The following is a 14,076-nucleotide window of genomic DNA, read 5'->3' as shown; positions in this document are numbered from 1 at the left end:
TGCTTGCTGTTTAACTTCAGTCTCTAACTAGCCTAGGGGTTCAGGATTGCAGTGCCTCATTTTCACAGTATTTGGATTTCTCTCTAGCCACACTCTTTGGTTCTTTCCTTTTTATTAAATATTTATTGTGATTATTATTTTGTTTCCCTCATTTTATTTTTATTATTATGTGCAGCAGTATCATGACCTGTTTGCATTCCTCTAGCAAGGTCTGTCAGGCCCATGGGTGGCAGCAGCAGTTCCACCACCATCGCTGTCACCAGAAGTACCCATCAAATTAGGATACCACAGTCATCTCCACACCTCCTGCCCCACATGCACTACCCATGTCTCCTTACACTAGATGCTAGGACAGTTGTACAAACCAGTAGCAGTGTCAGCGGAGGTGATACCTTTGTCACCCATCAGCAGCTGGCAGACATTCTGGGGAAGATTTTCAACAGGAGGTTAGATGCCTGAATCAGCCAGACAGAGAACCTCCATAAGTGAATCTTTGTGTTTCTGCACAGTACTATCTCCACCATCTGAGACATGGCCCATTGGTGATGGTATCCAGGATGGTGAGTAATCTCCCACTGGATCTCAACTAGTAGGGACTGAAGCTGTGAATCCCCTCCATTTTGTGTCAGTGTCCAAATCTGATGGTTGTACAATCCTCCCCTCACCAATGTCTCCCCTCTGTTTGTCTATCTTTTTCACCATTGTGTTTGCCCTACTTCATTATGTTACCACACACACTGTTAGTCTTGTCTGTCTTCCCCTACTACCTAACCTAACCCACTTACCTTTCTCTGATTTCCCTAACTTTCTTCCTCCACCAACTTACCTTCTTTTTATACATGAAAAATGGGTAACTGTCCCCAAAAAAATACCCCACCTTTCCCTCCTCCATCCTGCTCATTCCTTATTTCCTCACCTTCTGCTCTACCCTCTGCTTGCCTCCCCTTTTGATCTCTTTCCCATACTACCATTTCCATCTCTGGTCAAAAACAGATACTCACACCTCGTGTATGCATGCCCATCTAGGGCTACCAGATTGCACTTGTGTGTGATGGGTCACAAACAGCACCATCAATGCCCATTTAGAACTGCTAAACACTGGCACTGCTTGTCTTATAGGACAGAGCTAGACTGCCATGTTCCATACGTCCATCTACCAAGTACAACCACATCATGCACTACGTATATTAGCCTCAGTCTGTACTGGCCAGGTACATGCACTGAGCATCACTGGATGCCATTTAGTATATACATTGTAGAATACAGCTATCATGATCTGAGGAGTTACCCTTGCAAAGTGTTACAAATACAAATTACCCTGTGGATGATAGGTTAAACCCCAAAGGTAGTGCCTGAGGTGTCAGTGTTGACTCTCTTATTCTTTCATTCTACAAGTGTGCAATGACCAAATGCTGTGTGTTTCCCTGCAGCCTTTTGTCAAACTGCTTCTATATCTCAGTCTGTACATGTTGTCTGTTACAGGTTGTGCGTTTAACTCCCCTCAGAGTTATATGTTTTTTTTTAGTCTCGTTTATTCTTTCCTTCTGCAAGTATGTAACAACCATCTGCTGTGTGTTTTGTAGCAGTCTTTTATCTCATTAGTACTATAGCTCAGCCTGTAAATGGAATTCTTTGCACAACACAAGTGCAGAAGATTATGGGTTTGAATCCCCAGTGTTTTACACACTACAAGTGAAATAACTGTGGATTCAAATACCATTAAGATTGAATGTTTTGTGTCTTTTATTCTTTCATTCTGCAAGTGGGTAACAAACAACTGCTGTGTGCTCCCTAAACACTTTTGCCTCACTCCTGCTGTATCTCAGCCTGTATGTAAATTGCTTTGCACAATACAAGTGAGGAAGGCTGTAGGGCTCATATCCCACGGACATTGTATATAGCCACACCATTGTTATATGTTTTGTTTGAGTGGTCCTATTGCTTATTTTACCCTCCCAGCTTCATATTGATTCCATTACTACCTTTCACAAGTTATTCTCTCTGCATGTATGTATCACTGGGTCATAACATAGATTAGCACACATCTACAGAGCCACATCCAGCACTGGGCAACATAGGCAGTCACCTAGGGCCTCATGGCTGGGGAAGGCCCACTCTAGCCATGAGGCTTCAATGATTAAGAATAAAAAAAAAAATGAAAATAAAAATTCCGCTCATGAGTGTGGAATGTGTTTGCATCCAAGGTGGCAGCGTCTTCTCCTTTAAGGAGGACCATGCATGTATCACATGCATGCACGCCAATGCAGAAGTAAACACATTCCGCACTCACTCACAAAATTTAAACTAACCATTCCGTTGAGAGGGCAAGATAGTCTATGTGTGTGTGTGTGTGTGTGTGTGTGTGTGTGTGTGTGTGTGTGTGTGTGTGTGTGTGTGTGTGTGTGTGTGTGTGTGTTTGTGTGTGTGTGTGTGTGTGTGCGCATGTAAGTGAGATTTAAATTAGCAGTTCTGTTTGTATGAGAGACAAAGTGTGTGTGGGTTGCTGTGTGAGAGAGTAGGTGTGCGTGGAATTTAAACAAGCCATTTGTTGCTGTGTAAAAGAGAAGGTGTGTGTGTGCGTGTGTGTGTGTGTGTGTGTGTGTGTGTGTGTGTGTGTGTGTGTGTGTGTGTGTGTGTGTGTGTGTGTGAGCAGAGAGAAGGTAGGTGGGTAGGTGGGTAGGTGTGTGTCTTTTAACATACCTCTCAACTGTCCAGATTTAGCCTCATAGTATTGGTCTGTTTCTCATAAAATTTGAGGTTTTTTGCCAATTCACAGAGGACTGAAGTCACTAAATAATGACATATATATGACTTTCAGACTTCATATCCTTCAGAAAAATGCATTCATACACAAATCCTGTTATTCTAGCAACTATATAAGTTAAAAAGAGCAATATTTAAAATCTGTCCCTATTTTTGGGCCATAGTATTCCCATTATTTCAGTCTTTGCCCAGATTTCTTGCACTAAGAGGTCAAGAGGTAAGAATACCTCTCAACTATCCAGATTTTGGAGAATGTCCAGATTTATGCTTCATATTTTTTACATATTCCTCATAAAATTTGTGGTTTTCTGGCAAATCACTGAGGATTGAAATAACTAAATAGTACCATACATTTGAGTTCCAGACTTCATTTCCTTCAGAAAATGCATACTAAGACAAATGCTGCTATTCTAACAACTTTCTAGTCTATAACAGCAATATTTAAAATCTGTCCCTAATTTTGGTCCTTTGTCCCACCATTATTTTAAGCTTTGACCAGATTTCTTATACTAAGAGGTTGCGCGGTATGGAGGTATGGTATGTAATGCCTTAGTTATGGGGGGAGGGCATGTAGTCAGATAACATTATGAGGTTTGACACTGGAGTTTGGTTACAGGAGACAACAGCCTAAATCCTCTACACCAACTACTAGACTGCTGAAGGAATTGTGAGCTTCAGTGGAGACAAGAGCTTGTATCCTTTACACCAACTTCCAGACTGCTGAAGGAATTGTGAGCTACAGTGGAGACAAGAGCTTGAATCCTTTACACTGACTACCAGACTGCTGAATGAATTATGAGTTTGTTTCAATACATTTCCAGGGAATTATGAGTTTCAGTGTATTTTCAAGGGATTATGAGTTTCAGTTCTTTTTCATAGAATTGTGTGTTTCAAAGGAAGAGAAGTTTACTGTTCCTCATGCTAAGTTTGCTTTCAATGGTCCAACTAATTTTGTTTATCAAATGGCAGCCACTGTTTGTGCTGTAAAATTTGAAAGCAGTTTTAGTAGCATAATTGTGTTTGGTACAGAAGGCTGTGGATTCTACTCCCACATTTTTTAATTTCTACAAATCTTTTGGGTTTCTAATACCATGACAGGAATGGACCCCATTCCTAAGTCAAAGTATGATCAAAGTACATAAAATTAGTATTGTTTCAATCTTTGACATCAGCCAGAAGTGTTCTTCGCAACGCTCGCAATGTGCCCAGTAGTGACTCCTTCTGCAATTCGTGTGGAGTTACATGTATCAGTAACATAGTTACTGGGTGTAGCGATTTCAATGATCAATGCTACTTTTGACTTATTTTCATGGAACACTATGTCTGGTTTCTAGGATCTCTTTTTTTGAACTGTTGGTAATGGATGATCCCATGTGATGTGGACTTCATCATTTTCTGTGATGCTTTGTGGCTTATGTTTCCAGTGTTTTTCAGCTTCTTCAATATTATAATTTTTACACAATCCCAAATGCAACAATCTTACCACATTATTATGGCTTTCAGTATACAGTCCTTCTGCCATTAGTATGTCACAACCAGCAACAAGGTTTGCAACTGTTTCCAATTCTGTTTTACAAAACCTACCTTTGTCTTTTTCTCTCACATGTTCAATGGACATTGTAAACCAATGTGTACATAGTCCGCTATCTTGAGTTGCCAATATTAACTTTTTATCTTTTGGTTTGAATTTATCTCTCCTTAACTATTCCTGCAGTCAGTCCTGATCAACATGAGGTTGTTCCAGGAGGTTTTCATACCTGCAACTATATTTATGCATTTTCCACATTTCTTGCCTTTTCATCTGATCACTGCCATATCAGTAGTACTACATATCTCTCTTGAGCATGTATAGGGCAAAGACAACTATGTGAGGATGCTGTTCATAGACTTCAGCTCTGCATTTAATATGGTGGCACTAATGCAGCTGATACAAAAATTGTCACATTTAGGAATTAGTAAACATCTCTGTAACTGGATCCTGGACTTCCTGACTGAGAGACTACAGAGGGTGTGTTCAGGTAAGAACACATCAAAGTGCATCATGCTATTCACCATCCCAAGTTTACTGATGACAGCACAGTTGTGGGGCTCCTCACAAAGGAGGATGAAAGGCCGTAGAGAATGGAGGTGGCATCTCTGATCAGTTGCTGCAAGGGGAACAACCTTAACCTCAATGTAAGGAAAACCAAAGAGATTATCATCCACTTCAGGAAAAGGAGAATAAACCACCCAGTGCTCAGGATCAATGGTGAGAGTGTGGGGAGGGTTAAGAGTATGAAATTCATGGGTGTACACATATCAGAGGATCTCTCATGGTCAGGAAACATCAGCCAACTGGTCAAGAAAGCAGACCAATACCTCCACTTTTTAAGAAGGCCGGAAAAAGCTAAGCTTCTTCCTCATGTTCTCGCCACCTTCTGTAGAGGTGCAGTAGAGAGCATCCTCACCTGCAAATTCACAGTGTGGTTTGGAAGCTGCACAGTCAAAGAGTGGTGAGGGTTGGAGAGAAGGTAACAGGTTCCAGTCTTCCATTAATACAACATCTTTATTCTGCAAGAAGCATCTGAAAAGCCACCAAAATAATACGGGACAATACGCATCCTGCGCATGGACTGTTTAAGCATCTGGCATCGGGCAGGCGATATCGCAGCATCCACTGCAGGACTACAAGATTCAGTAACAGGTTCTACCCTACAGTGATTAGACTTCTGAACTCTGCACTAGTCCCAGGGGTCTGGACACATTAGTCAATTTTTATTCATTTGTGCAATATGTACTTACATATATTCCAACTAAGTGCAAGAGGTATTTATTATATCTAAAGTCAGTATTATTTAACTCACTCAAGTGCAATATTAGACAAACAACTTGGGCATTGTTCAATCTGTGGTGTGTTTTGTATTACTTTCAATAGGGTAGTTAATTTAACTCAGGGGAGGGTATTATTTTCGTATATGAGTATTGGTAAATGTCTCTACTCTTTCTTGCGTGTATTGGGAGCAGTATTGTATTTGTTAGTTATGTTTATTCCTCTACTTGTATATGTTGTTTCACTTTCCTTTGTAATCTCAAAACCTGAGCTGATGCACGAAATTTCATTTAGGTTGCATGTGTGCAGTTCTAAGTGACAATAAAGTTTACTTTGACTTTGAATTTTATCCTTCATCTTATATTCTTTCTTTTGTTTTTTGGCACATTCAGTTGCTGCCTGATTTTTATCTACTTCTAGTTTAATTTACATTCCAGCTTGCTGCCAATATACTTCTGCTAGACTAAGCAGGGAAGTCATGTTAGATTTGTTCTCATGTTTCAAAATTTTCACTATGTTTGGGTCTTGTGAGGTCAACAGATAGGTATACACTCCCATGACTGCAGATCTATACATGTAATCAGTTTGAAGGAGGCCCATACCACCTTCAAAACGGAGAATATATAATCTTGATATACACTGATTTTTACAAATCATTCGAAGAGCATGAAGCATCCTTTTTGTTTTCCTATCTAATCTATCTGATACCTTTTGGGAGCCACTCAATCATTCCAAAACTGTAAGTTAGGACAGAAAGAGCAAATTGGTTTATAGTTTGAACTCTGTTCCTAGATGTCAACACCGTTTTCAGGATTAATTTAAGTCTTCTAAAATATTCCTTACTGAGTTTTATTCACATTTGTTCATGTTTTATTGTTGATCCTTCATCAGTTCCCAAATATTTAAACACTCCCACTTGCTCTTGGTGCTGCAGCTTCCTGCTTTAAAGGTTGCTTTTGCACATTTATCAAGATCAAGTGACATTCTTATACTATCTGAAAATGTTTTGACTACTTGCAGTTGTGCTTTCAGTTCCTCATCTGATGAGCTATACAGTGTTAAATCATCAACAGAGATGATGAAAAGGCATTACACTTTGTTGCTTTCTAGGAGCCAAATTATAGCCATGACATATTATGTTATGCAGATACCTAAATGGGTTAAGGGCAAGGCAAAAGAGCAATGGTGACAGACAGTCACCCTGGAATATCCCCCTTTGGATTTTTATCCCTGGAATAATAATTTGTCCTTTATTGTGGCTTAACTGTAAACTTGTAAAGTGGTTTGCCACTGTTTCATACTTGCTGGGATGTAGTTTATCAGTGTAGGGTGTATATTATACATTTGTAAGCACTCTTTTATCCATGAATGTGAGATACTGTCATATGTTGTTTTTTTTTGCAGTCTATCTATGTCATACTTAGTCTTACCCTTTTTTCCAGTTCTCCACCAAGATTTTATTTAACAACAAATGATCCTTTGTTCCATATGACTTTCTTATATTACCCTTTTGTTCTATTGCCATAATTGAGTTTTCTTCTAAATGACTTTGAACTCTGTTGGTATCAATTCCTGTGTATAGTTTATACATTGTTGGAAGGCAAGTTACTGGTCTATAGTTTTTACAGTAGCTTGCAGGGTCACTCTTAAGTAGGAGCATTGTTTTTCCTGTTGTTAGACAGGCTGGTGTTTGTTCGGGTTACGCATATAAATAGTTCTTACTTGTGGCTAAATCTTCATGCAAAGATGTTAATACCTTTGGCCAGAAGTTAGGAACTGCTTCTAAGCCTGGGATTTTCCAATTAGAGGCTTTTCTTAACTTTGTTTCAATCTCTCTGGCTGTAACTTCATCCCATTTCATATCCTGTACATTTGAACTTCTTATTCTTTCTTTTACTTCTTCTATCCATTTAGTATCTTTGTTATGTTCCACAGGATCTTCATAAATATTTCTCCAAAATGTATCTATTTCTTCTTTTTTTGGTGGTCTTTCATTTCCTATTACCTTATTTCCCATTTCTCTATAAAACCTTTTTGAGTCATCAATAAATTGCTTATTTTGTACTTTTCCTTTATATTTATCTGTGTATCTTCTAAGTTTTTGTGCCTGTGCTGATATTTTTAGTTTATTATTTGCAATAGTGCATGATAAATCCTGATCCCTTACAATACTGGGCATTGCTTTTATCACACCTATCTTTCTGAGTATTTTTGTTGATCTGTTCCCTCTTCTATACTCTTCTAACAGTGACACTTCATGTCTTATTTGCTTTATAGTTTTCTCTATTCAATACTTCCGTGATGGCATTCAATTTCTCCCCGTCCTTTCCTTTACTACCCTGTGTTCTTGTGGTAGGACTTTATCTGTTGTTAATTTGGCTGCACAGTAATGTATCCTATTTACTTCTGTTATGTCACATCAATCTCTATGGACAGTCCTAATTACTGTGTTCATTTGTTTTATCAAACTTCTAACTTTTTGGGTTTTATTGACCTTCTGCAGTCTATTTCTTTCATTGACCTTAATATGTCTATCCATCTCTATTAAATCAATCAAACACTCTTTTCTCAGATAATTTTCTTCTAAACTGAGGGCACATTCTTTGTTTCCTGTGGGCATCCCATAGAAAGTTCCAGAGCTTCTTCCTGTGCCACGTTCTCTTCAACTTTCATCCTGTGTCATCCATTGCTCTTTCATACGGGAACTCACTGGCCTATCACTCTACACATTGACTGTATTAGAGTTGCCACAGTTTACTGTTCTTTCTGTTGCTGTATAGCGCCAACTGAACCTTTGTACTGGTTTCCTTCGAGAGGCTCCAAATTATCTTCATATGTCAACTGATTAGATGCTTCCTGCTCCACTGGTTTCTCCTTAATTTGGGTGTCCATTGATCTATCCTGTTGTGTTGTTATCTGAGTTAAATTTTCAGGTCTACTTTATTCCTGCGAAAGCCGAATCGCTCGAATACAATTTGTGGGACACATAATGAGCAAAATGCGAGTACATCGAATGTACTAAAACGCGAAAGTGGAAATATCAAATTTGCATAGTTGGCCCATCTGCAGAATAGCTCCGTAAGGTAAGTGTGTGATAGTTACGGACCTTAGGGTCAGGGTGCGGGTTAAGGTAAGTGCATAGACAGGTAATGTATGTAAGGTTTAGTGTAGGGTTTTGTTTATGTGTGTGGAATATTTAGTTTGTTTGGCTATAGCTCAGTAGGGTAAGTGTGTGGTAGTTACGGACCTTAGGGTTAGGGAGGGGTTAAGGATTGTGCATAGATAGTTGTGTATGTAGGTTTAATGTAGGGTTAGAAGCAGGGTTTTGGTGCTTTACTTTAGGGTTAGAAGTAGGGTTTTGGTTAGTGTGTGTATGTGTTGTTTTTTACTGTGTTTCAGTAGGTAGTATGTTGCGGGTGGTGGGGTTGGCCAACTATGAGACATCGAGATTTTGAATTTCGTGGTTTAGTGCATTCGACGTATTCTTGTTTCGCTCATTATGGTTCGCGCAATTTGTATTTGAGCAATTCGACTTTCGTGGGAATAAAGTAGACCCAAATTTTCTACACTAAATCCTTCATGTTGCAGATAATCCGTAACCTCAGTTTCTATTTCTTTAACATATCCATTACTAATCCTGTTTTCTACTTTTCCTCTTTGTTTTCTTATTTTTTGTATTCTGAACTTTTCCATTTCCGAATGTATTTACCTGTATTTCTCTTGAAATATCTTTGGTGCTGCCTTTTTGCACTAATTAGTTTTGCTTTCTCCTTAGCATAAATATTGCACCATATTAAATCTCTTTTTCTTTCCCATGTCCATATTTCTTTTTCAGATGTCTCCTGCTCCTCTTGTTTCTCCTTACTTTGGGGACTAGTTGTTCCATCATGCTGTGATATGACCTGTCTTAGATTTTCTACACTGAATCCTTCACTTTGCAAACATTCCATACCTTCAGCTTTTATTTTTTTAACTTCTGCTTGGCTAATCTTCTGTTCTACATTCCCTCTTTGTGATCTTATTTTTTTATTATGAAATTTTCCATATCTGGATGCCTTTGCCTATATTTCTCATTGAATATCTTTGAGGTTGCCTTTTTTATATTGATTAATTTGACTTTCTCCTTTGCATAAATATTGTACCATATCAGATCTCTCTCTCTTTTCCATGCCCATATTTCTTTTTTATACCCTTCAAACATCTCAAAATTTTGTTCTTTAAATTTTCAGACTTCCTCGGTCATTTCTTTTTCCAAACGGCACAAGGTTTCTTAGCCTATATCATGTTTTTCTTAAATCTGTTGTATTAATGAACACAAATTTTGAAGCTTCTGACAGATTTTCTTGTGGAAGTATTTTTCTTTCCTCTAATTTCTCTCTTAATCTTTTCATATATCATTAGCCTGGAATACATAATTTCTTTCTTGTCCTCAGTAATCTACTATGTCATCTGTATGGCTCTTTCTTGGCTCAGTTTTTTTATTTTTTGATTTTTATGGACTGCTACTTCCCTCTACAACAATGGAGGCATCCTCACCCTGGGCCTAGCCTAGCCCCACTGTAGGAATATTTTCGATTGGGCACTTTTTTATCCTGGGACTTCTGCACTCAACTATCTTTTTTATTTTTTAGCCTACTTCTGTCCATGATATATGCTATATAAATTACAGTCTATGTATCAGTGTTCTCTTGGTGATATTTTGTGAAAAACAGGGTCCACCTCAAGAAGGTACTCACCAAAACTTGAGGATGAATTCAATTCCAATACTACTTCTCCCATTTTGCTGATTTTATCATCTCTCCATTCAGATCCCAGTGTAGATGGAGTGCTGATACTGCAGTGCGATTTACTTGCTGATTATTTGGTGTGTTTTAAGGGGGAATGGGGGTTCTACACTCCTAAGTGTGTCCTCCTTTATATGAGATACCTAGTAACTATGAACCTGTTGTTGGTTTGTCAGTCAATCCCTATTGCAATATTACCAGCTTAACAATTTTTTTAATGTAATCTAGGCAATTAATTCTTCAAGAGCAGCAGGCACTGAATTTGTAGATGAAACACTGAAATATAAAGTTGTTTGCCAGTAGCAACCTCTTCATTAGTTATAGACCTCTTTAATGTGTAATTATTTGGATGATTTTTACTTCTGCAGAAATTGTCTTATTGACTACTATTGGTGAATTGTAATGACAGAAGCTTGAGTGGCCTTTTATGGTTGAAATTTTCTAAAATGGGTAGCTTTGTCATTATTGGTTCATACATTTTGTTTCATTGGTTACTGGAAGAATATTCAAAACTACAAATTTAAAAAACACTCTAAAAAGTGGTGGCATATTATACAAGGAATATAATTTAATAAATCAGGAAGATGAATCAAAGAAAACATATATGTATGCATGGCCCTAAAAATGTGCACAAGGAGCCTATGATTTGAAAACAGCTCAAAGGTAAATTTAATCCTCCATGGCCAGATGCATTTTCTTTGAATGTGGGGTATCCTGCAGAGTCCTATAGCAGCAGAGAGAGAAAAGGAGACTTTGAGTGGATTTTGACTATTTTTATTAACTTTGCTACTTATTTGAACTGGTTTTGAATTTTTACACTGTTTGCACTTTAAATTATCATTTTTAAGTGTTTTTCATCTGTTTAACTGTAAAGGGCTACACACTCAAGCGTGATAGCCTGTTTTCTGTGTTAAAAGTGTTTTTATTCATGTTTTTGCTTTAACTTTTTTAAAAAAAAAAACTAAAAACAAAAAAATTGTATCCCTCTACTCGTTTCCCAGCTTTCTAGAACTAGTAAAGTCCAGTTTTCAGATTTTGCTGAATTCTGGGCTGTTTGCAAGTTCCTGTGTTACCCAGACCTTTCTAAGATAGAAGGAAGCTTTTCTGTTCATCAGTGAGAGTGGTGAGCTTTGGAACAGCCTATCTGTTGCTGGAGGAGTGGTTTCAGCTCAGAAACTGTAGTTTTATTGGCCATTTTGGGCAATTTCTATCCCTTTCATCTTTCTGTTAAAAAACCTGTGTTTGTCCATTTTTTGTGCTTGTACTACCTCAGCAAGAGCCTGCCTGGGTGTCCTGCAGAGTCCTACAGCAGCAGAAAGAGAAAAGGAGACTTTGAGTGGATTAAGTACCTCTGTTTTGCTTTTTATTGCTTATTTTCGCTAGCCGTATTAAACCTTTTTTTATTAACTTTGCTACTTATTTGAACTGTTTTTGAATTCTTATACTGTTTGCACTTTAAATTATCATTTTAAGTGTTTTTCATCTGTTTAACTGTAAAGGGCTACACACTCAAGTGCGATACCCTGTTTTCTGTGTTAAAAGTGTTTTTATTCCTGTTTTTGCTTTAACTTTAATAAAAAAACAAAAAAAATCCTATCCCTCTACTCATTTCCCGCCTTTCTAGAACTAGTAAAGTCCAGTTTTCAGATTTTGTTGAATTCTGGGCAGTTTGTATGTACCTGTGTTGCCCAGACCTTTCTAAGACAGAGGGAAGCTTCTCTGTTCATCAGTGAGAGTGTTGAGCTTTGGAACAGCCTATCTGTTGCTGGCGGAGTGGTTTCAGCTCATAAACTGTAGTTTTATTGGCCATTTTGGGCTGTTTCTATCCCTTTCCTCTTTCTGTTTAAAAACTCGTATTTGTGCAGTTTTGTGCAACACACAGTGCCGTTTAACTAGTGTTAGACTATTCCCGTGCCAGAAAGTCTACTCTTCAAATTTTCCCTTAGAACTAGCCAGTTTTCTAGTTTTAGCCCTCAAAACTGCATCCTTGTGCTCAGCACTTGTTTAAGACTTGTTGCAAGCACTATATAAACTACAAATTACTACAGCACTCAACTTTCCTCACTTGTCAGGAGGAAAAAAAGTTTTTAGTACTTAAATTAAAATGCACCTATCTAGGCATGTCTAAGGCTCAGCTCCCGGTGTTTTCTCCTGTCCACCTGGGCATTGTGGGGCAATGTAGCAATTGCCTCATGTACACCGACAACCCTCTCCTTGTACCACCCAACACTACAACCTGTGAGAGATGCACTTATATAACCAAACTGGAAGCCAAGCTCTTTCCAGCCAAGAATGGACTAGACAATCAAGAGGAGAAGGTAAACACCTACACCACACCATACTCAACACATAGTCCATCAATTCGTACACCACCTAAACCCATACATAGTAACACAAAACACACACCTACATTCACGGAGGCTCTCAATAAAAATCTGCCCAAACAACAGAGACCTCCAAAGCAGAAACGCAAGCAACCACCACCCCCCACTACCCAAACGACAATCAGTGTACCACTCAACCTCAGCCCTTAAGGCAAAACAACATACCCAACAAACTTGTCATAGGTGACTCTATAGTCAGGCACACTCACCAGGCTAAACAAGGAGAAAGTTACTGTCAGTTCCCTGTCAGGTGCCAGGATTTGCCACATAATGCACACACTCAGGTCACTCCACAGCAAGTACAAATATGACTCTGTCATTGTCCATGTTGGTGTGAATGACCTGAGATGTACCTCCCTGAACTACATGAAAAGAGACATGAAGGAGCTCTTGGATCATGTAGCTAAGGCAGGTATGACCCTAGCCCTGAGTAGCATCCTGCCATCGCCCAAAATGATACCGCAGTTCAAGGACAAAATGACTGACTTCAACAATTGGCTAAGTTTTTGGTGTCATTCAAAGGGGATCCAGTATCTGTCTGCCTTGGACAACATGATCGACAGACCACAATGCTTTGCCAGAGATGGCCTGCATCTGCCGCCCCTGAGATTCCGGATACTGGCTAAGGCTCTTGCCACCCCTATAGCACCTTTTTTAGGCAACATTCAAATGACAAAACTACCACCGCAGCAGGTACATGCAAGCAAAAACTGAGGGTAATACTACTCAATGCTAGAAGTCTAAACCTCAAAATCCACTCACTGGAAGCACTCCTTAAAATGGAAAACATCGACATCTGTGCAGTAACAGAGACCTGGTTCAAAGCTCTAGAGAGCACCCCTGCATTACCAGGCTATAATTCATACCACACCTTTCGGCCACCTAAACTGGACCGAAACACTAAAGCAGGAGGAGTGTCCATATTCATTAAGGATATCCAGACCTCCAGGCTAGTTGCTCAACATAATGTATCCAAAATTATCCAAGTGCAACTAACACTGGGCAAGACTGTAATCCAGGTTGCAGCTTGCTACGAATCCCCCACCATGCCCCAGGATACCCACTCCACATTCCTTGACATACTGGATAATATTAAGGTACAGTTTAATACCTTAATACTGGGTGATTTCGTCTACCTCACTATCAACTGGGAAATCTACTCATGTACTAACTCATTAGCTCAACACTTTCTGGAATTCATAAATTCCAATGCCCTGGATCAGCTTGTCCATACCCCCACCAGGGGCAACAATACCCTGGACCTGGTCATTACAAACATGGGTAACCAATGTTCCACACCAGAAGTCAACTCCTCACTGGTCAGATCTCACCATAA

Source organism: Protopterus annectens, chromosome 5.part0, assembly GCF_019279795.1.
Source record: "Protopterus annectens isolate FY-2018-M chromosome 5.part0, PAN1.0, whole genome shotgun sequence".
Classification (NCBI taxonomy): domain Eukaryota; kingdom Metazoa; phylum Chordata; order Ceratodontiformes; family Protopteridae; genus Protopterus; species Protopterus annectens.
This window is presented reverse-complemented; position numbering follows the sequence as displayed.